Source organism: Tamandua tetradactyla, chromosome 12 (genome assembly GCF_023851605.1).
Source record: "Tamandua tetradactyla isolate mTamTet1 chromosome 12, mTamTet1.pri, whole genome shotgun sequence".
Lineage (NCBI taxonomy): Eukaryota > Metazoa > Chordata > Mammalia > Pilosa > Myrmecophagidae > Tamandua > Tamandua tetradactyla.
In genome coordinates this window covers 85,470,436-85,497,758 of record NC_135338.1, presented here as the reverse complement: position 1 = coordinate 85,497,758, position 27,323 = coordinate 85,470,436, and the positions used below count along the sequence as shown (strand labels likewise).

The following is a 27,323-nucleotide window of genomic DNA, read 5'->3' as shown; positions in this document are numbered from 1 at the left end:
ATTTGTGTTTAGGATTTTTGAAGATCCTATTTAGATGAGGACAAATTGAATCAGGGTGGGCTTTATTCCATCCAACTGGAGGCCTTATAAGGCAAAGGAAGTTCGGATGTAGCCAGTAGAAACCAGAAGCCAGCAGAAATTAGAGGAGCAGACACAAGGAGATAGAGAGATTGCCCCATGATGGAGGCAGAGATGCATCTACGAGCCAAGGAACCCCAAGGATCGCAGCAAGCCAGCACCACAACACTACAGAGTCTGGGAGAAAGCATGGCCTGTCGAGACCTTCTTGATGTTGGACATCCAACTTCCAGAACCTTGGGACGGTACATTCCTGTGGGTTAAGTTATCCGGCACATGGTATTTGTTGTAGCAGCCCTGGCAAACTGAGACACATGGCAGCTAGAGGTGGAAGGTACAGGCAGAGAGAGTTAACAGGAGACCCATGCGGCCAGGTGGCAGAGGGCCAGCGGAAGGGGCCAGAACCAGAGTGCATGGAAGTCCCGCAGTCTACATGATTGAATGACGTTGTTAGGGCTCCTAAGAGCGAGAAGCCCTTAGGCTGTAATACAGAGCCTTCCAAGCAGTGCGTGCTCAACAGACGTGGTTGAATGAACGAAGCAGTGAATATATCTTTCATGCCTTTTTAAAATGTCATAAGGGATTACTTTATTTTAAATATTCACAACAGAAGGCATAAATATAAATATGAGAGACATCTATGTGTACTCTGGAGTCATGCTGCAATTTTACTGTTCGTTTTGTACAACTCTGGTATGGACTTTTATACTAAGCAAAAAGCTGAGCTAAACTTGGAAATCACTTGTAGCTTATCTTCTCAGGAAGCCAAACTCCAAACTTGGAATGTCTTGTTGTGGTTTAGTGGAATGGACAGATGGAGCTGAGGCTGAGGATTTGGGGCGGGTGGAGATTCAGAGCAAGCTCTTTCTCATTTGAGTTTCCTCTTACTGACTTTTCTCTTACATTTTAATTTGACATTTAATACATCCACTTCCCCTGGGAAGGATTTGGATTTCTTCAGTTAGAGAGTCAGATCCAGAGAGCGCAAGAGTCTCAGTCCCTCTCCTGTCCTTTGCTATGTACCCCCTAACCACTTTTATTACTTTCTTGGGTATCCTTCCAGTGTTGCTTTATGCAAACATGCCAGTATGATTAGGTGATTTTATTTTCCCTCTTTCTTGAAAAAAAAGTAGCTTATTATATGCACAATTCTGAAACTTGCTTTTCCTACTTAGCATATGATGGAGATTTTTCCTTATTCCTTTTTAACAGCTAAATACTATTCCATTGTTTATTTAATCCTCTCCTATTGATGGATACTTGAGTTGTTCCGTGTCTTTCCCCTTACAAATAATTTACAATGATAGATCTTTTTCATATATAATTGGGTCTATGTGCAGCTATACATAAATTACCAGTGGTGGGATTGCTTAAGCAGAGGTAGTGCATAGTAATTTTTTTTTTTTTTTTGAAAATCTTTTTTTTATTTTTTTTTTTTATTTTTATTTTTTATTAACGGAAAAAAAAAAAAAGAAATTAACACAACATTTAGAAATCATACCATTCTACATATGCACTCAGTAATTCTTAACATCATCACATAGATGCATGATCATTGTTTCTTAGTACATTTGCATCGGTTTAGAGGAACTAGCAACACAACAGAAAAAGATATAAAATGTTAATATAAAGAAAAGAAATAAAAGTAGTAGTAATAGTAAAAAACAACAACAACAAACAAACCAGCAAGCAAACAAAAACAAAAAAAACCCTATAGCTCAGATGCAGCTTCATTCAGTATTTTAACATGATTACTTTACAATTAGGTATTATTGTGCTGTCCATTTTTGAGTTTTTGTATCTAGTCCTGTTGCACAGTCTGTATCCCTTCAGCTTCAATTACCCATTGTCTTACCCTGTTTCTAACTCCTGCTGAACTCTGTTACCAATGACATATTTCAAGTTTATTCTCGAATGTCTGTTCACATCAGTGGGACCATACAGTATTTGTCCTTTAGTTTTTGGCTGGATTCACTCAGCATAATATTCTCTAGGTCCATCCATGTTATTACATGGTTCATAAGTTTATCTTGTCTTAAAGCTGCATAATATTCCATCGTATGTATATACCACAGTTTGTTTAGCCACTCTTCTGTTGATGGAGATTTTGGCTGTTTCCGTCTCTTTGCAATTGCAAACAACACTGCTATAAACATTGGTGTGCAAATGTCCGTTTGTGTCTTTGCCCTTAAGTCCTTTGAGTAGATACCTAGCAATGGTATTGCTGGGTCGTATGGCAATTCTATATTCAGCTTTTTGAGGAACCGCCAAACTGTCTTCCACAGTGGTTGCACCCTTTGACATTCCCACCAACAGTGGATAAGTGTGCCTCTTTCTCCGCATCCTCTCCAGCACCTGTCATTTTCTGTTTTGTTGATAATGGCCATTCTGGTGGGTGTGAGATGATATCTCATTGTGGTTTTGATTTGCATTTCTCTAATGGCCAGGGACATTGAGCATCTCTTCATGTGCCTCTTGGCCATCCGTATTTCTTCTTCTGGTAGATGTCTGTTTAAGTCTTTTTCCCATTTTGTAATTGGGTTGGCTGTCTTTTTGTTGTTGAGTTGAATAATCTCTTTATAAATTCTGGATACTAGACCTTTATCTGATATGTCGTTTCCAAATATTGTCTCCCATTGTGTAGGCTGTCTTTCTACTTTCTTGATGAAGTTCTCTGATGCACAAAAGTGTTTAATTTTGAGGAGCTCCCATTTATTTATTTCCTTCTTCAGTATTCTTGCTTTAGGTTTAAGGTCCATAAAACCACCTCCAGTTGTAAGATCCATAAGATATCTCCCAACATTTTCCTCTATCTGTTTTATGGTCTTAGACCTAATGTTTAGATCTTTGATCCATTTTGAGTTAACTTTTGTATAGGGTGTGAGAGATGGGTCTTTTTTCATTCTTTTGCATATGGATATCCAGTTCTCTAGGCACCATTTATTGAAGAGACTGCTCAGTCCCAGGTGAGTTGGCTTGACTGCCTTATCAAAGATCAAATGTCCATAGATGAGAGGGTCTATATCTGAGCACTCTATTCGATTCCATTGGTCGATATATCTATCTTTATGCCAATACCATGCTGTTTTGACCACTGTGGCTTCATAGTATGCCTTAAAGTCAGGCAGCGCGAGACCTCCAGCTTCGTTTTTTTTCCTCAAGATGTTTTTAGCAATTCGGGGCACCCTGCCCTTCCAGATAAATTTGCTTATTGGTTTTTCTATTTCTGAAAAATAAGTTGTTGGGATTTTGATTGGTATTGCATTGAATCTGTAAATCAATTTAGGTAGGATTGACATCTTAACTATATTTAGTCTTCCAATCCATGAACACGGTATGCCCTTCCATCTATTTAGGTCTTCTGTGATTTCTTTTAACAGTTTTTTGTAGTTTTCTTTATATAGGTTTTTTGTCTCTTTGGTTAAATTTATTCCTAGGTATTTTATTCTTTTAGTTGCGATTGTAAATGGGATTCGTTTCTTGATTTCCGCCTCAGCTTGCTCATTACTAGTGTATAGAAAAGCTACAGATTTTTGAATGTTGATCTTGTAGCCTGCTACTTTGCTGTACTCATTTATTAGCTCTAGTAATTTTGTTGTGGATTTTTCTGGGTTTTCTACATATAGTATCATATCGTCTGCAAACAGTGATAGTTTTACTTCTTCCTTTCCTATTTTGATGCCTTGTATTTCTTTTTCTTGCCTAATTGCTCTGGCTAGAACTTCCAACACAATGTTGAATAATAGTGGTGATAGTGGACATCCTTGTCTTGTTCCTGATCTTAGGGGGAAAGTTTTCAATTTTTCCCCATTGAGGATGATATTAGCTGTGGGTTTTTCATATATTCCCTCTATCATTTTAAGGAAGTTCCCTTGTATTCCTATCTTTTGAAGTGTTTTCAGCAGGAAAGGATGTTGAATCTTGTCAAATGCCTTCTCTGCATCAATTGAGATGATCATGTGATTTTTCTGCTTTGATTTGTTGATATGGTGTATTACATTAATTGATTTTCTTATGTTGAACCATCCTTGCATACCTGGGATGAATCCTACTTGGTCATGATGTATAATTCTTTTAATGTGTTGTTGGATACGATTTGCTAGAATTTTATTGAGGATTTTTGCATCTGTATTCATTAGAGAGATTGGTCTGTAGTTTTCTTTTTTTGTAATATCTTTGCCTGGTTTTGGTATGAGGGTGATGTTGGCTTCATAGAATGAATTAGGTAGTTTTCCCTCCACTTCGATTATGTTGAAGAGTTTGAGGAGAGTAGGTACTAATTCTTTCTGGAATGTTTGATAGAATTCACATGTGAAGCCGTCTGGTCCTGGACTTTTCTTTTTAGGGAGCTTTTGAATAACTAATTCAATCTCTTTACTTGTGATTGGTTTGTTGAGGTCGTCTATTTCTTCTTGAGTCAAAGTTGGTTGTTCATGTCTTTCCAGGAACCTGTCCATTTCTTCTAAATTGTTGTATTTATTAGCGTAAAGTTGTTCATAGTATCCTGTTATTACCTCCTTTATTTCTGTGAGGTCAGTAGTTATGTCTCCTCTTTCATTTCTAATCTTATTTATTTGCATCCTCTCTCTTCTTCTTTTTGTCAATCTTGCTAAGGGCCCATCAATCTTGTTGATTTTCTCATAGAACCAACTTCTGGTCTTATTGATTTTCTCTATTGTTTTCATGTTTTCAATTTCATTTATTTCTGCTCTAACCTTTGTTATTTCTTTCCTTTTGCTTGCTTTGGGATTAGTTTGCTGTTCTTTCTCCAGTTCTTCCAAGTGGACAGTTAATTCCTGCATTTTTGCCTTTTCTTCTTTTCTGATAAAGGCATTTAGGGCAATAAATTTCCCTCTTAGCACTGCCTTTGCTGCGTCCCATAAGTTTTGATATGTTGTATCTTCATTTTCATTTGCCTCTAGGTATTTACTAATTTCTCTTGCAATTTCTTCTTTGACCCACTTGTTGTTTAAGAGTGTGTTGTTGAGCCTCCATGTATTTATGAATTTTCTGGCCCTCCGCCTATTATTGATTTCCAACTTCATTCCTTTATGATCCGAGAAAGTGTTGTGTATGATTTCAATATTTTTAAATTTGTTAAGACTTGCTTTGTGACCCAGCATATGGTCTATCTTTGAGAATGATCCATGAGCACTTGAAAAAAAGGTGTATCCTGCTGTTGTGGGATGTAATGTCCTATAAATGTCTGTTAAGTCAAGTTCATTTATAGTAATATTCAGGTTCTCTATTTCTTTATTGATCCTCTGTGTAGATGTTCTGTCCATTGATGAGAGTGGTGAATTGAAGTCTCCAACTATTATGGTATATGTGTCTATTTCCCTCTTCAGTGTTTGCAGTGTATTCCTCACGTATTTTGGGGCATTCTGGTTCGGTGCGTAAATATTTATGATTGTTATGTCTTCTTGCTTAATTGTTCCTTTTAATAGTATATAGTGTCCTTCTTTGTCTCTTTTAACTGTTTTACATTTGAAGTCTAATTTGTTGGATATTAGTATAGCCACTCCTGCTCTTTTCTGGCTGTTGTTTGCATGAAATATCTTTTCCCAACCTTTCACTTTCAACCTATATTTATCTTTGGGTCTAAGATGTGTTTCCTGTAGACAGCATATAGAAGGATCCTGTTTTTTAATCCATTCTGCCAGTCTATGTCTTTTAATTGGGGAATTCAGTCCATTGACATTTAGAGTTATTACTGTTTGGATAATATTTTCCTCTACCATTTTGCCTTTTGTATTATATATATCATATCTGACTTTCCTTCTTTCTACACTTTTCTCCATGTCTCTCTCTTCTGTCTTTTTGTATCTGACTCTAGTGCTTCCTTTAGTATTTCTTGCAGAGCTGGTCTCTTGGTCACAAATTCTCTTAGTGACTTTTTGTCTGAGAATGTTTTAATTTCTCCCTCATTTTTGAAGGACAATTTTGCTGGATATAGGAGTCTTGGCTGGCAGTTTTTCTCTTTTAGTAACTTAAATATATCATCCCACTGTCTTCTAGCTTCCATGGTTTCTGCTGAGAAATCTACACATAGTCTTATTGGGTTTCCCTTGTATGTGACGGATTGTTTTTCTCTCGCTGCCTTCAAGATCCTCTCTTTCTCTTTGACCTCTGACATTCTAACTAGTAAGTGTCTTGGGGAACGCCTATTTGTGTCTAATCTCTTTGGGGTGCGCTGCACTTCTTGGATCTGTAATTTTAGGTCTTTCATAAGAGTTGGGAAATTTTCAGTGATAATTTCTTCCATTAGTTTTTCTCCTCCTTTTCCCTTCTCTTCTCCTTCTGGGATACCCACTACACGTATATTTGTACGGTTCACATTGTCCTTGAGTTCCCTGATACCTTGTTCAAATTTTTCCATTCTTTTCCGGATAGTTTTTGTTTCTTTTTGGAATTCAGATGTTTCATCCTCCAAATCACTAATTCTATCTTCTGTTTCTTTAAATCTGTCATTGTAGGTATCCATTGTTTTTTCCATCTTTTCTACTTTATCTTTCACTTCCATAAGTTCTGTGATTTGTTTTTTCAGTTTTTCTATTTCTTCTTTATGTTCAGCCCATGTCTTCTTCATGTCCTCCCTCAATTTATCGATTTCATTTTTGAAGAGGTTTTCCATTTCTGTTCGTATATTCAGCATTAGTTGTTTCAGCTCCTGTATCTCATTTGAACTATTGGTTTCTTCGTTTGACTGGGCCATATGTTCAATTTTCTGAGCGTGATCCGTTATCTTCTGCTGGCGTCTGGGCATTTAGTCAGATTTCCCCGGGTGTTCGACCCCACAGCTTGAAAGATTTTTCTGCACAATCTCTGGGTTCTGTTCTTCCTATCCTGCCCAGTAGGTGGCGCTCGTGGCACGCGCCTGTCTGTGGGTTCCACCAGCGAAAGTTGCTGTGGGTCCCTCAGCTCTGGAAAACTCTCGCCGTAGGGGAGGTTCGGCAACCTAAGCGTCTTGGAAGAATGCCAGCCGGCCCGGGGTTCCAAACGTGGGGAGGGTCGCCGGCCGTCGCAGCACAGGAGAGCGTCCGGCCAAATTAGCCAGTCGGCGCGGGGCACCAAGCGTGGCGGGAGGGCGCCAGCTGTCGCAGCCCGGGAGAGTACACTGTTCCCAGCCGACGGGGGAGTCACGTGTTTGGAAGGGATCCCCCGGTCACTGTTCTCTGCAGTCTGGGGGTTTCCGACCCAACTATCTCAGTTGTTTCAGGGGGCCTCGTGTGGTGGGGGCACCAGCCGCCGCGGCCTAAGGAGACCGCCTGTCCAATTCTACCAGCTGGCCCAGGAAGGTGGAAGGGAGGGACTCCGGTCGCTTGTCGTCCCACCCAGGAAAGCCCGTGCCCCTTGGTGATCTCACCGGAGCTGGTTCTCCCAGATAGTCAGCCGTTCCAGGATGGGGTCCGCTGTCCCTTTGATCTCCGTCGTGGCTCCGGGAGCTGCTCTGTATTATCTCCACTCCCCCAGTAGCTGTTCTGGAGGAGGAAAGGTGAGGGCGGCAAGGCTGTCGAGGCTGGTAGCGGAGGAGCACGGTGAAGGCGGGGGAAGAGGGCACCGTGGTGGTTGGAGAGCAGCCGGAGCAGGAGGGGGAAGAGAGGGGAGAAGGAGGTCGGGCGGCTCGGCTGCTGCGGGGCTTGGGCGCCGCGCGGCGGGCCGGCGGAGAAAGAGAGGGGAGAAGGAGGTCGGGCGGCTCGGCTGCTGCGGGGCTTGGGCGCCGCGCGGCGGGCCGGCGGAGAAAGAGAGGGGAGAAGGAGGTCGGGCGGCTCGGCTGCTGCGGGGCTTGGGCGCCGCGCGGCGGGCCGGCGGAGAAAGAGAGGGGAGAAGGAGGTCGGGCGGCTCGGCTGCTGCGGGGCTTGGGCGCCGCGCGGCGGGCCGGCGGAGAAAGAGAGGGGAGAAGGAGGTCGGGCGGCTCGGCTGCTGCGGGGCTTGGGCGCCGCGCGGCGGGCCGGCGGAGAAAGAGAGGGGAGAAGGAGGTCGGGCGGCTCGGCTGCTGCGGGGCTTGGGCGCCGCGCAGCGGGCCGGCGGAGAAAAGAGTGCATAGTAATTTTGAAATAGTTTGATTACCAAGTTGTCCTCCACCAGAGCTAGATAAATTTGCACTTCCTCTATGTTTCCCCACAGCTTTGGCAACAGAGAATGCTTCAAATTTTGGAGATTTTCCAAACTGATGGGTGAAAAGTATAACTTTAATTTGCATTTCCTTCATTAAACATCTTTTATAAGTTTAACAACCATTTGTGTTTCCTTTCTGTGAAACTTCTATATCCTTTACCGCCTTTTTAATGGAGGGTTGGACTTTCATCTTCTCAATTTCTAGGAGCTCTTTATATATTAAGGAGGTCTGAGTTGCAAATATTTTTCCCCATTCATTAGTTGTTTTTTGATTTGCTTATAGTATTTTTTTCTTCTCTGGAAGCTTCTTATTTTTACATAATCAGATTTATGTATCTTTATTTTTATAGCTCTGGATTTTTAAATCACGGGCAGGGCTTTTCCACTTCAAGTTTCCAAAGAATTTTGTCCCTGTTTTCTTCTTATACTTTCATGACTTCATTTTTCACATTTAAATTTTTGATACATTTGGAGCTTAACCTTATGTACAACACATGGTATGGATCCAGCTATATCTGTTTTGGGTAGTTATCCATTCGTTTCTAACTCCATTTATTAGAGAGTTGATAGTTACCTCCACTGAATTGAGAGTTCACTTTTATGATTCTAAATTCCTACATGACTCTGGGTTGTTTCTGAACTTTCTATGCTTCCATTGATATGTTTGGATATTTGGTCACGTCCACACTATTTTTATTATTGGAACTTTGTAGTATGTTTTATTTGGAGCACTAGTTTCTTATATTGCCTTTCTTTTTCTCAGTTTTCCAGTCTAGTCTTGCTTGTTTGTTTCTCCCATATAAATATTAGAATCAGCTTGTCTGATGGAGAAATGTGTGGGTATCTTTTTCAGGATGATGTTAACCTCCCTTTTATTCATTCATTCACCCTTAGGTGCAGGGTTCATGTAGGCATGCCAGCTGAGTTTGCTCTGTTGATCCCTGTTTTCTTGGCAAATCCATTCCTTGAGCCAGGTCTATACCAAGTCTCACTACCAACCCTATCCCCGTGTTATCATATTCAAGGATATCTGGGGCTGCAAAGACTTTGGAGAGAGACTTTTGTTCCTGCTGGCCTCCTGTGCTCCTTCTGCTGTCTTCTCAGCAATGAGGGATGAGGATGGCCCTGCTTTGCAACCTTGTAGCTTGGGTTGACTCAACTGAACACAAATGGTGGCAGATAGCAAGTGTGTGATTTAAGGACTAACCTACTCTAGAGACAGCACTTGCAGGCCATGATCATCGAGCCCAGGGCAGAGAGGAGAAAGCGAGATGATCAGCAGCATCTGTTCTTCCACAGGCCAGTTTCAGGAATGTTTGTGCCACTAGGAACGCTTGGCACATTCTCTCTGTGAGGGAGCCAGACCTAGGAAAAGAAAGTGAGAGATGGGTCATGGGGGTCTCCTGTTTGGCTTCCACTGAAAGTCATCTACTTCAGAAGTTTCACGCCTGCTGGACCCACTTCCCAAACAAAACAGGAGAAGCAGATCATGGATGCTCCTGAGAAGCTGGAATCGTGAGTTGCCAAGTCCCTGCTAAATCACCAGTAAGTTTAGGACATGGACATCCACCCTTTTCTTATCAGGGGAACGATCATGCAGGATTACAACGTGATTTGAAAACCTTAAACAGCAAAGTATGTGAACAGAAATTTATTACGAGATCCCTGTGGCAATATAAATATTTTATGGCTGTGTTCTTTGAAGAAGTACTCTTTTTCTCTTTTTAGATAGTCACACGGTCTTCTCCACAAGGTGACACTCCTGGGACAGTGGTAACAGGACCCAGGCATGGAACTCTGACCTGCTTCCAGACTTTCTCTGGGTTTTCTTTGTCATATTTTGAGACATAGTCATTGTCTCAAAAGCATATTTTCATAATCCCTTGCAGGGCAAAGTCTGGTCCCTTTTACCTCTCCATCTTCTCAAACTAGCCTAGTGCTAACCCTTGGGACTCCACATATCACTCTTTTGACTGCTCTATCAGTGACAGATCGTTTGGGGTAGATCTTTTCTTGAATTACAAAGAACCCATAAAGCCATTTCATTTAAGGGAGTCAGTGTGTTCTGTTCGTTGCCAACAGAATTCAGAAACTTTTGCTCAGAAACATGTCCTGAGCCCGGAGCTATAAATTAGATCACGTTCTAGCACATCCTCAGAAGTTTATGACATCACCTCCACCTGAGGCCTCTGCCTCCCTCCCTGTAGAGATCTCACCACATTTCTCCACATCCCTTAGATCCTGTTTTCAGCATCGCATGATGCTGAAGTTCTTCCTGGGAGTGGTGGGCTCAGACACCTCGGGCCATCTGCCAAGGAGTGAGCTGCCCATACGGGCGGGGGCGCACAAGCCCACAGGTGCACCTGGCTCAGGTGTCTTGCCCTCACTCATGGGGACCTTGGGAGGTGAGGGGAGTGAAGATATCCTAATCATCACTGGCAGTTTCTCCGTTTCTGTTTTCTGAGTGGCCGAGACACTCTTGTGGTTTCAAAATTCTACCAGCCTTGTGCTCGCAAGTCGCTCTGCCCGTCGGGGAAGTCGGGGGACAGGAGAGGGCTGGGCAGGGGAGCTGCACGGCTCGCTGTTGCCATTTCCAGGCAAGAGGATAAAACAGCTGACATCTGTTTAGGGCGTGGGAATCCTCCGATAAAGTAAACCAAAACATTTCATTAAAATTCATTTCCTTTTCTCACATCTTACTGAAAACAGAAAAATATTTCAACCTTGGCATAGCCACTGAATTATTCATCTGAAAATGAAAAAATATATAAAAAAAACAAAACCAAAAAACCTTGATGCAAGGCAGACTGGGTCCTCTCTGCCCTTTGCTCTGGGCCATCCTCTTTCCAGTGAAGTGAGGCTGAAGCCCTGGTTTCCCTCTGGCCAGTGCCAAGGGAAACAGATTCTCTCTTCTCCTCTTACGGGAGTAGTGCCTGCATGGTAAGAGTGGCTCAGATTCAGGCACTAGCCCAGGGAGAACCTTGGACCTTCCCATTGTTCCATTGCCAAGTTACAGCTCCTGGGCATCTGTCCTGAGGCTGCCTTTGCCACCCCTTTTAGGTCGTCGTTGGAAACTTCTCTTCCCTTTCACGCTTGCCTTGGATACTCATTTTAACCAATAACACTTGCTTAACAGTGTGGGGGAGAAATTTCTTGTTCAAATCTTCCCTGGGCTCCTGGCCCTTGGGAGAGCGACTCTCCCCAGATCTGGCTGCTCCATCAGGCTGTGGTCCTCCTTGCCACCGCCCTCCCCTCTTCCCAAAGTCTCCTCAGCACCTCTTAGGACTCCATCTTCTACTGTGCCCTCTGATAAGCAGGGAGCTCCCCTCAGGAGTCCTGGGCCTGAGGTAGTCTTGTTTTCTGATCCCCAGATCAAGACATGTGGGTGGACAAGGATGGGAATCCTTAAGGAAGTCTATGAAATGGGGACTGCCCTGGGAAGTCTGGAGCACATGCTGGTGGTCCCTCTGTCAAATGGCCTGAGAGCTTTTCCAATAATGGGTCTTCCTTTTGGGAAATGATCAGAATAGTTGGATGGCTTTTCGCTTCATATGTTTTCTAAGTCTCTCCTTCATGGAATTCATTTATTTCAGTTACTTCAAAGTGCTTTATGAATAAGGATGGGAGCTTGCATCAATGGCCCTGCATGCCAGAGTCTTTGGAATCCTTGGGTTGACCAGATGGCTCAGAGATACCATATCCACTAGGAACCCAATGGAATGCTGAGAACTCACTCCTTGCATTGTTTCTATCAGTGTTAATCAGATTATCCAGGAGATACTCAACTCTGTTTCAATTTGTAGATAAAGCCTAAAGTTAGGTGAGAGATTAAGGCTTTCTCTAAAATATCCACTCACTGGTTGTAAGCAGTTTTGTGAGAAGAGGATGCATAAAGGGAGCGTGTGGTCCTTGAGTGCCATGATCAACACCAGATGTGTTGGCAGCAGTGACTCAAGGATTTCAGGGAGAAAGAGACATGAGATATGGGAGTCCGGGGGAGAGCAGATGTGCACAATCAGGGGTGGAACGCTAAGGTGGGGATGGAGCTGAGGGCTGGGACTAGTGGAGATGTTCCATTCTGAATGGCTGGGAAAAGGGGTGGCCCTAAACCAGGTGGTGAACTGGAACCAGACTGATTCTACAGGGTGAAACCAGGCTTGAATGAAAGCTGAGTATCAAGCAGGGGTAGGTTCAGGGAGAGGTCAGAACAAAGCAAGGGGTCAGTAGTCCAAGGCAGCCGTTAGGAACCTGGGGTCCTCAGGGGCTGAAGCACCAAGGAAACCAAAGACAGTAGTTGAGGCATAGATGGAGCCTGGCTTCTGGCTCTGAGCTCTTGGATGGTTCCAGGAAGCAGGAGCCATGGGGAGATAGCCCCAGTCCTGGAGGTGGATCAGGCGCTCAAGTGGTCCTCCATGGACGCTGTGCATGGGGACAGAGGGAGCTCTAGCCAATGGAACTGTTCCCTGATTGGCCACTAAATTCACCCTGATGATAACATACATGGGACGGTGGTGAAAAAATAGCACCTGGCTACAAGGCTGAGAAAATTGTGTATCACTCCAAAGTCCTGGCTGAGGTCTTTGCCTCAGGTTCCCATTCTGTCTGTTAAACCAGGGGCTTATGCCCCCTCCCTTGGAGCCATGAGAAAGGAGCCTTGCCCAGGCTATTGGTGACTGTGGCAGAAACTAGTAGCAGTCCATGAATATCCAACCTCCTTTTTATCCATAGTAATTTTTTTTTCCTTTGCGGGGACGAGGTTTCATATGAACAAACCCCAAGATTGAGGGCTTGGCCTATTGATTTGGTTGTCTCCACTGCTTGCGAGAATATCAGGAATTTCCTGATAGCAATTTCCATAGTTATTTAACCCCAGTTTCTTAGCCAGGCATATGAATCCCCGGAATAAAAACTACATTTCCCAATCTCCTTTGCAGCTATGGTGACCATGTGACTAAGTTCTGACCAATAAGAAATAAGCAGAAGCTCCTGAGAAATTTCTGCTTCCAGGAGAGTTCTGCTCTGTTGCATCCTTCCATTTCTCCTCTTAACCCTTTTTTTTCTTCCCTACTTCATCCTTCTCCTCCTCCTAGAGCTTCCTCTTATAGAGCATTTAATATGAGTTAAGCCCTTGTTTATTTCTCTTTCCATCTTTGTTCATTGCTTGGTCTGATGGATTCAAAAATTCAAAGTGACCCAAGAGACTGATAATTTAGGGAGCGATGACTCATGTTCAGGTTTTAGTTCAGTGGCTCTTCAAGTTGCAAGCTAGAAAGGAGATGTGCTGACTACCACTTATGGTTGAGGGCCACACTTGGAGGATGAGGGACCAATTAGGTACAGGGAGCTCAAAGGAGGTTGAGTCCCTGGGGCAGGAACTGTTAACCCAAATTGTTTGGCAATGGAACCTGAGTAGAATTGCCAGGTGCCTCTTCCAGCCAGATGTGGCTCATTAGAATGAGCACTCATCACTCCATGCCCTTCCCCCAACATCTGGCTATATGCAGACGATTCTGAGGCTTTAGGAAATGACAGAGCCACAAGAGGGAAGGAATCTGTGTCCCTCTTTTCTCAAATACATTTGTTAAGTTTGTTTATTTAACACATATTTATGAGAGCCTTGCAATGGGCTGGAACCATGTGGAGGAAAGCTGCCTGATAACCAGGAACACTTGCAGTGGACTGTTAAGTAACCAGAAGAAAAAACTTTTATTCTGTTTAGATGTTAACATTTGGGGGATTGTTTGTCATAGCAGCTAGCATTGCCTCTTAACTAACACAGCCCTCAAGACTATAATGGAACAGTCTTGCCATATTAACCTTAGACTGCCCACATTTGGGCTTCTCTATGAGAAAGAAACAGATCACTCTTTTTCCTTTCTATCTGTTGTTTCTAAAACATCTGTAATTTCTATTTGTTAATTTGGGTTTTCTGCTTTACACAGATGATTCTAATCTTAACAAAGAGAGTGACAATTGCCTTGATCCCTCGATATGAGTTGCTACCTTTGCTTGTTGCCCCTATTTTGTCCCAGAATGTTTCTGATTTTTGACCCTTGAGGTTTTCAAAAATTTATTCTGCCAGCTTTGAACCCCAGTGCCTCCAAAGTACCACTTATTCCAAGGATGCCCATTGGTGCTTCCAGTTCTACCTACTTCAGTTACTAGCCCTTGTACCTGGAAGGCTTGGGCACCCTGATGCACAAAAGTCCACACTGGCCTGACAGATGACAGATGTGATAAATCAGTGTATAATTTATTACAGAAGCCCTTTACATGATGATCTTCCCAATATACAATTCAATAGCTTGATTGCTACAACTTTGTATCACTCCACTGGGACCCTTTGGATTAACAGACAAACATGGCACCTAACCTTAGAATGACTCTTTCACTAAGGCTTAAACAGTCCCTATGACTGAAAACTGATCTAGATAGTGGCAGTATGATATTATGAACCAGGGCGTTACTCAAATCCAGGCCTTAAAAATCTCATCCTTCCTCAGTAATTGCTTCTGAGGAGCACAGCATGGATGTTGGAGCTGGCATCTTGGATTGAGCACTTCAGTTAATGCTACAGAGACAACCAGTACCATCTCCAATCCTCTGGACATCAGCCATAATTAGACCTTAACTCTGGAGAAATCTTGCTTTGCCCATAAGTGGGAATCTACTCTCACTGCTCTAGATATTTCCCAGCAACCAGACTCTACAGACTCTGGAAGAGCCGAGAGAGTACCATCCTTCTCTAAATCAGTTGGAGTGGTGGAAAGACAACAAGCTGTAGGTCAGACTGACCCATGTTTGAACTTCTCTGCCAAACTACCAAGTCTGCACAGTTTTCCAATTATATGCCTTCTCCAACACTGTTTCCTCTTGCGAAAAATGGGGCTTATTCCTATCTTATGAGGACTGGAAGTCCTGAATATAAAATCTTCTGTAAATGTAATTATTTTGGAACACAGTTTAAAGCTTTATGGCCCCAGGACATTCTGTCTGGTTTGACACAGGTCAGTCATCATTCTCATTCACACCTTCATTTCAACCAACAAAGCTCTGGAACCTTCTGTCCAGTTGGAATCCCAGCTCTGCCACTTAGCAAGGTATATAACTTTTTCAAATAATTTAACCTTGCATTGCTCTCTTTCCTCTTCTTTAAAGGGGGATGGCAATAGTATCAACCCCCAGGATGATTGTGGGGGGTTAGAGTTAAAGTGCATGAACATATAGAGAAGTTTCGAGCATATTGAAATATTCAGCAAATTATTATTATCAGGTATTACTTGTTGGTTTATCTTGTCTCCCCGTTGGAACTGAGTGCTCTTCGGGGCTTGAAACCTTGTTTCTTTACCAGCCACAAATTCCCATTTGCTGTTCAACCTGGTGGATACTTCATAACTTTCTGTGGACTCACCTGCTGGGCTGTACTTGTGAGGAAAGTGCAGGCTGTGGCCACAATCCAGGCTGAGGACCCATTGGCCACTCATCAGCCTCTCCAAGCCTCCGAGCTCATCTGTAGGCCAGTGAAGCCCTGTGGCTTGCCAGTAGTGCTGATCCAGTCTATTAGCAGAAAGGAAACCTCACTGCTGCATGATCACTCATCTCCTCAGGGTCCAGGGGATGGTGGAAATTCCATTTTTAAATGTTTCTTCCTCTTTTCTTAAGTGAGCACCCACAAGCAGCCCATGCAATAGGGGCTCAAACCTTTAGATGGAGCTTTAACATGGCTGGGGAACAACGCGTATTCTGCTCTGATAGAGGCAAACACAGTCAGTCTCCCAACCCTATTTTTTTCACAGAGGGACAATTCAACTCTTTCTTTCTTGCAGTCTCAGAAAAGCACTGAGAACCATATCCTTTCAGTCTTCATCATCTTTGAGGACCATTTGATATCTAAGTCAAATATCCATTTAACTGATAGCTCACCGCCCATCAAATGTCCAGTTGAACAGGGAAGACCTGTTCTATCGTTTTAATATTTCAGGGACAGCAAAGTAACAAGAAGTTGGGGGAAAATGCTAGAAAGAGCAGTGCCACATTAAATTCAAATGTGACCAGCCCTGACTGCAAGTGCTGTCGCCCTCATTTAACAAGCATGCACCCCACACTTTCATTAACCCCGGCTTGCTGAATAGCCACTTGTCTAACTGAGGTACTGGGGATCTTGTCAAAGTCCACCTTAAAGAAAAAGGCAGGGCCACATACCGTGAACTTTTCTGGGTGACTTCATTCCTTGACGGTGTGTTCAAATATAAATGAATTTGTTTACCAAGAGGAGACTGGCGATGATAATGAAGTCCCGTTGGTGTCACCACAATGGCAGGTAATTTGTGCACAGCTGATCAGGAGAGTGGGGAAAATAACCAGAGAAATGGCATTTTCCGTTTTAAAGTTTCCCTATTAGATGTCTTGGGCCCAAGTTAGTAGAGTCAGTTTTCTCCTTTTCTTTTGATTGTGTGTTCGTGGTAGAGAAATCCTTGTTCCTGTGCCTAATGTGGTAAATAAAATTATACTGTACGCAACGGGAAGAAAAGTGAAATGAGAAGCATTGATTAATGTATCAAGGGGTATGACCTCACTTGCCAGTATGTGGTTTTTATGAAATGAATGCATTTCATTCATTAGGTCATGAAGACCCTAATTATTGCTTTAGATTTATAAAATATGAGGAATACAGAGAATGTCACAATACAATTCTGACTGTCTCAAAGAAGCTTTAGAAGTAAATACAGACATTCTTGTATACGTGGCATTGCGTTAAAACATCATTAACTAAAACAAGGCAATCTTTAATATTGTATCGAATGGAGCTGGAGGATGATTCATTTTGTTGGTGGTGGTAGGGTTGTTGTTTTATATCGGGGATTGGCCAACTGCTGCCTGTGGGCCAAATCTGCCCCACTACCTATTGTTTGTCAATAAGTTTTATGGAACAAAAGCCATACTGATTTAGGTATGCATTGTCTGTGGCTCCTTTCATACTGCAGTGGCAGAGCTGGGTGGTTGTCACAGAGACCTATAGCTTGCAAAGCCTAAAATATTTATTATTTGTGTTTTTTTTTTTAACAGGAAAAAGTTTGCTGACCTCTGTTCTATGGGAAACAGTTATTTCAGAGAAGGTCAATGTGCCATTGATGAAGTGATGGACAGGTGAACCGAAGAAAGGAAAAGCTACGTATGCCAAGATAAGAGTCTAAACTGGAGAGATTGGGGCCTTCAATGAGGAGGTGGGTTCCAGTGTGAACAGGGAGTAGAGAGGGCTGTGTGGGTTGAGATTCCATTCTTTAATAAGTAGTCTACGCAGAGTATAAATCTAAATGGAAATGCTTGGGTACAAAGAGAAATTACCATGTAGGTTTTTATAGAGGTATTAAACATTTTATCAACTCATGGAATGTCTGACTCACAAATAAATCATGTCAAAATCAGAACTCCAGGAGAGCGAAACATCTCTTTGGAAACTCAAACATGGGAGGAAAGGGCCTTAACTTCCTGTGTAGGCTGGTGGGGGTTGTCTTACGCTGGTGGATTCTCCCGCTTTGGTGTGGAGGTCATCACTTACATCTGTATCGTTGCTACAACTTGCGAGAAAAGCAACACAGAGCATTTTTCTCGTGCCAAATGGACCTATTACTCAATAGGGCTCATTATGTTCGGCCAGTGCCTGCCTGTTTAATAATTCTGTGTTTTGAGTCAGTAGCCCAGTGGGTTGTAAAATAGGTGCTGGCCGTGGAGTTTACTGGCAACAGGGATTTTAAATCCCCGAAGGTGGGGGTGTGAGACATTAAAATGTGTCTCTGGGGAGACACTAAAATGGTGAAATCGTGTGACTATTAATGTAGTAGGAACTTATTAGCTTGGCTAGCCCAAGGTCTGGTCTTTCTTAGTCATACAAAGGTGACGTCTAGTTCAAAAAGTCCTAGTAAAACTTTTGCCACTGCTTTCCCTTTCCTGTTCTTTTAGAGACAGCAAGTTTGTACAGTCTGGGCAGTGACAGAGCCACATGCTCAGCAGTGACAATTGCCACCCCTGTGTGATCATAGCCAGCCCTTATCCAGGCACCACCCTAAGAGCTTTAAACAAACTCCTGTAATCCACACAACGGCAGTATATACTGGCGCCAGGGTCCACTCTTCTTAATTTTGTTTTAGTGGACTTTGGGTACACAGAATTGGGTTCATTATAATCCTGGTACATAACACACACTCTCATGAGCTCTCTTTTATTTGTTTATGAATTTACAAATCGTCTTAAATAAACACCCATGCATGCATGCACAGGGTCTTAATCTGGGTTCCCACAGGAGCAGACCTGAGACAGGGTTTGAGTCCAGATGGTTTATTGGGGAGGTTCAGGAGAGCGGGGGGAGTGAGACAGGGAAAAGAAGGCAGCAAATAAGGGCATTTTCTTGAACAGCGACCGCAGATGGCAATGGCGCCTATTCCTGTGGGCAAACTCTGGGAAACACGTGCCTCAGAATTGCACGGTGCCTCCCAGGGGAAGGGCCATTTGTGCACCAGCTCCCGTTGGTGGTGGACGAGCTGCTGCTGGGGGGCACCCCAGGGGCAGAAATGCAGAGCCTGGGAGTTGGAAGTTGTCTGGGGGGCACAAAGAATCAAGAACTGAGGCAGTGTGTCTCAGCTTTTTCTGTTTGTTTTTAATCATCACCATCCCTAAGGAGCCTTTTAAAACAGTTTTTCCGCACTGCCTCCCTCTCTGATCCCCAAAATATTGATGCCGCAGATATACAGTATATCTGTTTATGTACCGTGGACCTTTGGAGGGCCACAAACCATTATAAGAGCTAAGACTTTTTTGCCTCCCCGAAGAACTGCTTTTCTCCCTATCCGGGGCAATAGCACCACTGTTGAGAATACGTGGTCCACGTGACATGGGCGGCATCATGTGTATGTATATATGTGTGTGTGTGTGTAGGTGTGTATATATCTATATATGTATGTAGATATGTGCATGCCTGTGTGCATATATCAGGCCACACACCACCCTGCACTTTGCTCTATCCCCGCTCTTCGAAGTGACTATGGGTGCTGCAATGGTGAACAGATAGGAACAGGAAGAGAAATACAGCACATTGTTTCATTCTTCTAGGCTAAGGAATCCTGTGGGGGAGGAGAGCAAGAGGTGGAAGATTTGCAGCAAATGATTAACTTTGATAATACTCCACAGCAGATGCAAAGCTTTAGTTTTCATTATTTTCAGGGCTCCCCATGCAGTTTTGATTTCCCCCCAAAGCAGTCCCGGCTCAAGGTGACCAGGCACTGCCGTGGTATTTCGTTGTTGTCGAAATCAGATCCTTGGGAGGATGTGAACAGCCTCCCCTCTGCCTGAATCCCGCCACAATCTCGCACCGATGTCAAGCAAACTTCTCATGTTCCGGAGTTGAAAAGCGGTTGAACAGATGGTGGCTGACACCTTTCTCAGGAATCCTGGAAACCCACCAGTCTTTCCACTGAGGCACGAAATTTTTAAAAAGGGATCTGAAAATGTGGTATATAGAGAAAAATCATTGGAGTGGGATGAGACCAAGAGAAGCCCACTCTGCTTGTAGTAATGGAGCCGTGATTTCTATCACAAGCCAGAATTTGGGGGGCAGAGGTGGGAGGTGGGATACCTGCTCCGTTCAAGGTGAGAGGTGGCTGCAATCAAGCCTGACCAGAGCTGGTCACTGGGGAGACTCTTTCCCTCAAAGATCCTGGAGATGAGTCAGAGCAAAGCCTCCCAAATTTGTATGCTTGCCTTAAAAATAACAGAATTTCTTCCAGGTTCTAAATGGAAGCTTAAGTTGTGAACCTGAGATTATCGAAAAAGTGAAGGGAAGAAAAGGAAAATTGGTGTAACATGGCCCACACCCTGCTTTTACCTTGAGAGAGCACAGTCTACAATAAATCTAGATCCAGACTTTAGCACTGAAGAGGAAGCAAGGAAATTTTCTGCTGTTTCCTGGATAGGATAGGAAAAAGAAATGGGAGCAAAGAATGTCTTTGAGGGGAGAGGGAAATTGTAGCTCTAATCCATGAAGTAATATCTTGGGCAAGTGTGTATACTTGCTTTTATGCCAAATTATTTCACATTTTAAAATAAATGGGGCAATAGTTATAGCATATAAGCCAAGACACTTGACCAAATTCTCTCTCCTTTTGTTAAAATTAAGATGTGATAGCTACCTTATATTTGTCCTTGGTGACAAACTCATCTTTCAGCCTCACTGACAATTTAGATCACCAGAAATTAAATACTCTGGCAAATTTGCATAAAATTTCAAGTTCCTACAAATTAAAGATATTAGGACCATAAAAACCTTTATAGAAATGGGAGAGAATCCTAGAATATGGAGCATATCATTGTTCTAGGATCAGGAGGAATCTTAAAATGCATCAAACCAAGTCAACCTGTTCACTTTACAGAAGTGGAAACTGGCATCCAGAGAATTGAGTAATTTATTGAGGGTATCAGCATGCTGGCCTCAGATAAGAGGGAAGAATCCAGATTTCCTGCCTCTCAGAAGGGCTGTTTACTGCTCCTAGCACAAAATGAGAAAACAACCCCTAGTTTACTAAAAATCACACTAAAGAACCTGGGGCCCACAGCTCAGTATTTTAGAACTTGTAAGATGGGAAATTTACTTAGCTATGAGAAGGGGAAAAAATAAGGCAGCAAATAGGGCCGGTTTTACATTTACCTGGTAGAGGACTGTCAGGTGGAATCATTGAAAGGCTACCAGGAAATTCCCATGGCCAAAAACAAAATCAAAAAACCTGATTGTTTTCCACACATCTGTTTTCAAATGCTTGTAGATCAGTAATAAATGTTTCATTTCATAGTTTAAAAAGATCTTTCATGCACATGGAATTGACATGATTATCCCAAATAAAGTCATATTATAGAGACACAGACACAGAGTAGAAAGCTGCATTAAGCATTCTGGCCAAAATTTCTGTAGCAATATGAAGAGCTGGGATCAGAATTAGCATACATCCCTGATAACAGATCTGTTTACTGGAGCAGGTTTTGATAGAATCATAGGCTCTCTGGGTTGGCAGAAAGTGAACTGAACATGCCTAAGTTTATCTTTTGGGGGTTAGGAAGGAAATACTAGACTTTTTGTTTTTATTTTTATGAGAAAAATCTAAGAATAAATTGTTTTGCTAACATTTAATATGTGGCGAATACCACTGCTCTTATTTGATCAAACATCACTAACATGTAAGGGTATCAGGAATCTTGTGGGAAGAGTTAGAGTCTGCAGTGTGGAGAGGTTGATAGGGACAGACTTGAGATGTCACAGTCTGAGAGTAGCAGATTAAGTGGCTTCACACATTATAATATGTAGTTCAATGTAAATTAACTAACAAAATGGACAACTGGAACTTCTGGACATGTTCATGTATAAGCTAGATTATTTGGACTAACCCTCCCACTGAAAACATCACAAAGTGCTAGATAGAATATATACTTTTTAATTTTAAAATGCCAGGAAATTGGCAACATTGTCAAGAATAACAAGGTAATTGTCAGAGAAGTGGGAACCCTGAGAATACTTATTCTCATGTCATTTTTTTATCTAGGCACATATAAACATTAGTTTTAATAGTTTTTCAGGGCAAGAGGAACAGAAATACAAACCGTTAAGAAACCTTTCACCAATTACACTGGAACTCCAAAGGGAAACTCTTTCAAGATAGGACCAATCCAGAAGTGAACCAAACCTTGGCATGGATTTTCAGCCCCAAGTAACATTATTTGAGAGGGCCAAAATCCTGCTAGCTGTGAATTTCATTCAAAGGATTCTCAGAATATAGTGCTTTTAGGTATCCTGCAGAAACAAATACAAATACTTTCATAAAGAATGCTCCTTCTTTCTAGATCTCAAAGTATTCCTGGTGACAAAAATCAGCACACAGCTAAAAACAATCAAGCATACAAGGAAAACAAGCACTATGAATGAGAACCAATGCGAACCACCAGAAACAACATAAAATAGAAATATCCACATAGCCCTCATATATTGGAATTGTCTAACACAGATCAAAACCAAGTATGCTTCTTATGTTTAAAGAAATAGGACATTATAATAAGTGACACAGAAGATTTGAAAAAGACCAAATAAAATTTCTAAAAATGGTAAGTTCAAGAATTGAAATTATGAACTCAGTCTATACATATAAAAACAAGCCAGATATAGCCAAAAATAAAAAGAATTTAGTAAACTGGAAGATATGTTAGAAGAAATTTTCCATAGGGCAGCAAAGAAACAAAACGATGCAAAATATAGAATGGAGGATATGAAAGATAAAGTGAGAGGTCTAACATCCATTTAAACAGAGTTTCTGAAGGGGAGAATAGAGAGAATGAATCAGAGGCAATATTTAAAGGAATGATAGCTGATAATTCAATAATGAATCAGTCTATAATAAATTCAATACTGAATTCCAAGATAATCAAAAAAGAAAACCTAGATACATCACAGAGAAACAATACATCAAAAGCAAATAGAAAATCTAAAAGGAGCCACAGTAAAAAGATATTTATTCAGCCTTCAAAAGAATGACAGACTGACAGCTGACTTTTCAACTGCAACAATGGAAATCATAAGACAGTTGAATGATATCTTCAATGGGTTGAACAAAAATGGCTACTAACCTAGGATTCTATAATTAGAGATCATATCTTCCAAGAGTGAGAGTAAAATGCATTAACTTGCTGGGGGAAAAAAGCAAACATTGTAAATTCACCACCAGTAAACCCTCATTAAAAGAAATTCTAAGGACAGAAAGAAATTCAGCCCAGATGGTGAATTAAAATGACAAGAAGGAATGAAAAGCCAAGACAGTAGGAAATATGTGGGTAATTCTAAACACACATTGGCTATATAAACAATAATAATAGAGTTTTGTGAGATTAAAATAAAAAATATAAATTAGGGGTAAATAGTGGAATTTGGACTTGCCATCCCCACAGAGGCAATTCTTATAAAAATATTTACAGGCAACTCCTATAGGTTTGGTTTCCATAACTAAAACAGCTTTTATACTGCAAATGGTTTTTGAGAGACAGAATCTTAAGGATGAAATTTCTGAATTGTTTTTGGGGTTTGTGGAATTTGTTCTCTAATATGATTAGATTAAAAGACACTAATGACTCTATTTCTAGTAATCAAGAATGTACTGATAGTCCATGGAGTTAGTTGGCAATAGAAATACACAAAATATTATCACTGGATGTGGCTATTCAAATGCTTTTGAGAGGCAATGCTTTGGGCGAGAGTGTTCTCGACACTTGAACAGAGTTTTGTGGAGTTAAAAGGCACAATGATGTTGGCTGGTTGTTCCTAAATTTGCTGGATGTGGTTATAAAAGAAAGGGATGAGCTGAAGACTTCAAATTTGCAACTTAAGCATTCTATGAAGGATATGAATGTTTCTGGTGTGCCCTGAAAGAACATTTTATTTTGCAGTCATCGACTTGAGATTTCTGAAAACCAGACCCAGAATCTCATTATGCAAATGGCTGAATTTCAATGTAACTAAATTCCCAACTTTGCATCCTAAAAGTTCAGGAAAAATGAATTCCACCTAAAGATTAGCAATGGGAGAAACATTAAGGTCAAATTTCATACGAAGTTAGAACAAAAAAAAAGAGAATAAGTAGCAGAGAAAATAAACACATACACAAAAAACATGCTGTCCAAATGGTAAACACTGTAGCCTATTTTAAAAATAGACTATATAACTATAGTTTCAACTATATAGAGTGAAAAACAAGAAGAAAATGACAGAAGAAATGGAAAGAACAATGCATCATAATTATAAAAACTCAGAAATGGTGACAGAAATGATTAGAAAATTATTGGAAATAAAAGAAAAGATTATTTCAGAAGTGAAGACTAAACTAGAAAGCACAAGAAAGAATAAACCAACAAATAATGCCTCAAAAAAAAATAGAAGGTGAAAAGGGAAAAAAAAACTTTTAAAATACAAAAGAAATTAGAAGAGATAACAATAGGATTTGGGAGAAAGTGACAAATGTTGATGATATGCAAAAAATCCCAACATATGGATACTAGGAAAACAGAAGAAGCAAACCAAGCAAGGAAACCTAACAAATATTAAAGACTATAATCAAGAAACATGCTTAAAATTTAAAAAACAAAGGATTTGAAATGACATGTCAAACAAGCATACCAAGTACCTGTAAATATCAACTAAAAGTTACTAACACCTACAGATATTCTAATATAATTCCTGAACTTAAAAGAAAAAGAACAGTAAGTTCCTTGGACATTTAGAGACAAGAGACTATAATTCACTAGGAAAATAATACTAGATTAGAGGTCTTGACATCAGCATTTTATGCCACAAAAATATATATAGTAACATATTTAAGGTATTCAAGAAAAGAAAATTTCCATCCCAAACTTCATGTTTATCAAAACTGAATTCAAATAAAAAGACAAATTGTAGTCAATGTGCATGAACTCAGGGAATATTATTACCATGGCCCATTTCTCATAAATTTACTAGAGAACAACTTCAGACAACCAAAACCAGACGTTAATGATGAGCGTTAAATTTATAACCTTTACAACAAGGACTAAATGATGGCTTAGAGCAGGGAGGGTGTAGAATGTAATGGCCATGTTCTCTGACAATGTAGATATAGCACAACTATTAAAAATGGAGAGAGACGGGGAGAGCATATGCAAAATGATTTATCTTAATGTTCTAAATAATCATGTTGGTGATAGATCAGTATTTGTATGCTGAGTCTCTTGAGTGTGTAAAATCGGATAAAACAAATAATTATGGGGGATTCTACTGATGTCCTATCCAATATCCTTGAGAATCAGGATTCTTGGTGTGGACGAAAGGAGGTATGGTGTAATATAGAAGAAGGGAAAAAACATTTTGATAATTATGAATTTAAATGAGAAGTATCGTCCAGACCCTCCATCAGAGTCGTCGGCTTCACAGCCTGCCCTGCGGATTCTGGACTCTGCGTTCCCACGGTCACATGAGACACTTAAATAAATTTTATATTTGTGAGTGTTCCCTGTTGATTCTGTTTCTCTAGAGAACCCTAATGAATACAAAGCTCTTAGCCACATTACAAGATAATACAATGATGAATGAATCAGATCAGAAAAGAAGTCCAAACAATGTTATAATTTCCAAGCATAATATTTTAAATAGGGTTGCAATCCACTGTCCTTACTGATGAACATTGTCTCAGGTGGTAGTGTGCCTGGAGATACTTGCTAGTGGTAATATGAAGCCGTAATGATTTGTTTGACATTTGGAAACTTATACTCACTTTTCAATCTATGGTGCTAGAACAAGAGCAGACCTGTCCCCTACCTCAAAAAATCAATTCTAGATGGGCCCTACCTAAATGTAAAAGCTGAAAGTGTAAATTTTAAAACTATAAAGCATCTTCATGATCTAAGGGAAAGTATAGATTTTTAAAACAGACATGAGAAACTATCCATGAAATAATTGATAAATTGGATTTCATCACAATTGAAAACTGTCCATCAAGAGATACCATTAAGAAAGCAAAGAGGCAAATCGTGGTAGGAGAAAATATTGCAGTACTTATGTTTAACAAGGAACTCAGATCCAGAATATATAAAGAGCACCTACAATTCAATATGAAAAAGACAAACAACCCAATTTTTACAAAGGGTCAAAAGATTTAAACAAGTGCTTCACAAAAGAAGTTATCCAAATGGTCAATAATAAATGTTCCATTATTACACATCAGGGAAATGCAGGTTTAAACTGCATTGAGATACCAATAGATATAACCATTATTATTATAATTAAAAAGAATGAGGCCCAGTGGTAGCAGGGATTAGAGAAACTGAACTCTGATCTATTATTGCTGGGAGTGTAAAAGGTATAAACACTCAGAAAAGCTGTTTAGTGAAGTCTAATAAAATAGAACATATACCTACTTTATGTATAAGAACATTTATAGTAACTATAATTGACCCAAACTGGAAACAACCCAAATGCCCATCAGCAGAAGAATGGATAGGCAAATAGTGATTTGTTCATATGTTCATACTATGGAATGATACTACACAGCAATGAGGAACAGTGAACTATTGACACATGCAACAATCTGAATTTATCTCAAAAAAGCATCATGCTGAATGACAGAAGGCAAACACGAAAGATGTATGATTCCCTTTACATGAGGTTCAAGAACAGGCAAAATGAATCCTATTAGATGCCAAAATAGTAGTTACCTCTGCAGGTTATTGGCCGACAAGGTGAACAATGGTGCTTCCTTGGGTTCATTTATATCTTGGTCTGGCTGGTGGTTGCATGGGTGGATACAGAGGTAAAAATTTGCTGAGTGGTATACTTTAAACTTGTGTATTTTAGTGATGCAAAAAAGATTAATATGCAGAAGTGAACATAAACCTCTACAATTTTTCTAGTAATCTTCAAAGTAATGAAATGCTCAACCCAAACACTAAAACATTTCAATAAATGTGATAGTAAAGGTTTAGAAACCTCTTTTAAGATTTTTGATGCAAAAGATAAAAGTTGCATGCCATTTGTAAGTATTTGTTCTTGTCACATAAAAATAGCAGAAACAATACATAGAAAACAATAAAGACAAACTAAAATGTATCCATTTGTTAGCAAATAAAGTTTGAAAATATAGAACGATAGTTGAAGATTTGAAAAGATTGTATTAAAAATAGATACAATATGGAACGTTTGCTGTATAGTTGAATGGAAGTACAGTGGTGTTTTTACATGTAGCAGTTAGGGTATTTGTGAGATTTTGAGTGATGAAAAAGAATTTGATTGTTTGGAAGCTATTAAAGGAAACATAGCAGAGTATCTTCTCAACGGTATAGGACTTTATTAAAATAATGTTTTGTGGAAAATGGTATAAATGGAACTATACCAGGGCAGGCTGCTTTGATTGCATTAAAAAAAAAAAGTTCCAGGGTGGGGTTTGGGAGAGAGAGTACTATAAACGAAATTCATTGACCACATAATTCAGAGGCAAATATTGCATCAGAGAATTTTGAAGTCAAAAGTGATACAAGATGTCATCAAAGTGGTTAATTTTATGAAAACAAGGCTTTTA

At 40.7% G+C, this 27,323-nt stretch overlaps 1 long non-coding RNA gene across 1 annotated transcript in view; it reads left to right on the top strand.

Moving 5' to 3' along the window:
- LOC143651644 (uncharacterized) overlaps positions 1 to 27,323 on the top strand; it is a 48,239-nt gene that overhangs the window by 16,550 nt on the left and 4,366 nt on the right. The window contains exon 2 of the long non-coding RNA XR_013160089.1: positions 17,263 to 17,420. This is a non-coding gene — a long non-coding RNA (uncharacterized LOC143651644). The remainder of the gene's footprint in view (positions 1 to 17,262; positions 17,421 to 27,323) is intronic.